Source organism: Belonocnema kinseyi, chromosome 10, assembly GCF_010883055.1.
Source record: "Belonocnema kinseyi isolate 2016_QV_RU_SX_M_011 chromosome 10, B_treatae_v1, whole genome shotgun sequence".
NCBI lineage: Eukaryota > Metazoa > Arthropoda > Insecta > Hymenoptera > Cynipidae > Belonocnema > Belonocnema kinseyi.
The window spans coordinates 74,917,949-74,920,121 of record NC_046666.1 but is presented as its reverse complement, the minus strand read 5'-3'; the positions used below and the strand labels follow the sequence as shown (position 1 = coordinate 74,920,121).

Genomic DNA, 2,173 nt, shown 5'->3' with positions numbered 1-2,173 from the left:
TTTTCTTAACGAACAATTTTTTTTTCAATTGGTTATAAAAACACGTAAACTCAGAAGATGTGGACTGTGACTGCACCATATATCTATTCGGGAGTGGTGCTGCCTGAAAACAGATGATTTGGAGCGATTCGCGCGCCATCTGTTGGTCATTCTAAGGACTTATTGAACTACCCTCGTACCTGAAAATTCTAAGAGATGGCATTAGTATTCACTAATGTGAACCATTTTCGTCGAGCTTGATCCTTCAAATGACACCTGTCAAAACTTCAGCCATTTATGTTCACGCATTTACAAGTTATAGCACTGAGAAGTGACTAACCTCCGAGTTTTTTTTAATATGGAAAAATCTGAGTTTCGAGTTTTGATCAAACACTACTATCTTTGCAAGAAAACGATATCCGAGACCAAGGCCAAGCTGGATAAGTATTACCCGGACTTTTCACCGTCGATTGTAACGATTCATAAGTGGTTTACCGAGTTTCGTTGTGGCCGTACGAGCATAGTTGATGCTGAACGATCTGGGCGCCCAAAAGAGGTCACTACACCAGAAAATGTCGAAAAAATCCATGATATGATGTTGAATGATCCCAAAGTGAAATTGATAGAGGTAGCTAATGCTGCAGGCATATCATTGGAACTATGGGCAATATCGTGCATTCAGTTTTGGGCATAAAGAAGCTCTGCGCGCGATGGGTGCCGCGTTTGCTCACAGTGGACCAAAAACGAATTCGTGTGACAACTTCCCAGCAGAATTTGGCATTATTTTCGCGTAAGCCGACCGAGTTTTTGCGCCGATTCATAACCATGGATGAAACCTGGATCCACTACTACACTTCTGAATCAACGCAACAGGCAAAACAGTGGGTTACACCGGGCCAAAGTGCTCCGAAGCGTTCAAAAACGCAACAATGGTTCGGAAAGGTTATGGCCTCCGTATTTTGGGATGCACATGGCATAATATTCGTGGACTATCTTGAAAAAGGAAAAACCATAACCGAAGCATACTATTCATCATTATTGGACCGATTGAAAATTGCATGAAATCGGCTTCGAATTGATTCCTCAGCCACCGTATTCACCATACCTGGCCCCCAGCGACTATTACTTGTTCCCTAACCTGAAGAGATGACTCACCGGTAAGCGTTTTTACTCAAATGAGGAGCTCATAACCGAAACTGAGGCGTATTTTGGAGACCTTCCGATCGAGTACTTTTCGGACGGAATCAAAAAGTTAGAAAATCGTTGGACTCGCTGTATCGACCTAAAAGGAGAGTATGTTGAAAAATAAAACCGACTTTGGCCAAAAAAAACGTCTCCGTGTTTCATTTTTCAGGGACTTATCAGACTGCCTAGTACTTCGATCATCTATATGCCTTAACATTATTAGATAATGCATAGACGCGCAACAATTAAACTTTAAAAAATTGAATACGAACATTCTAAATGGAAGTTCCTTGTTCCCTTTTTAGTAAGTTATTGTTCACCTTCAATTTCAATCATTTTACTATTTTCAGATACTTGACGCGAATCTAAGGAATTAATTAACAGAGTTGAGTTCTATCATGGGGCCATTTGAAATCTTGTGCATTTTCGTAGCAATTTTACTCTTTCTCTATTGCTGGAGCTCAACTGCTCATGATTTTTGGATAATTCGAGGAGTTCAAGGACCAAAACCTTTACCTTTTATTGGAAATTTTAAGGACGTTATATTAAATCGATGCTTTATTGGAGACTTTGCGAAGAATATTTACGATGCATTCAAAAATGAGCGTATGATTGGTATTTTCGATAGAACAAGGCCCATTCTAATACTTAGGAACCTAGAATTAATCAAAGATGTGTTAATCAAAGATTTTAACAAATTTTCGGACCGTGGAATAACAATTCACGAACAAGTAGATCTTTTATCTCCACATTTATTTAATCTTGAACCTAAACGATGGCGACCTCTTCGAAGAATTTTTTCGCCCGTTTTCACATCCGGTAAATTGAAGGAGATGTTTCACCTTCTTCTGGAATGCTCTGATCACTTCGAACAGTATCTGGAAAAATCGGTATCTGAAAATAAACAAATTGAGTGTCGTGAGCTCACAGCAAAATTTACTACCGACGTAATTGGTTCTTGTGCTTTTGGAATTGATATCAACGCTCTTTCTGATGAAAAAAATGATTT

General features: G+C 39.2%; 1 pseudogene; it reads left to right on the top strand.

Moving 5' to 3' along the window:
• LOC117181404 overlaps positions 1-2,173 on the top strand; it is a 24,222-nt pseudogene that overhangs the window by 19,740 nt on the left and 2,309 nt on the right.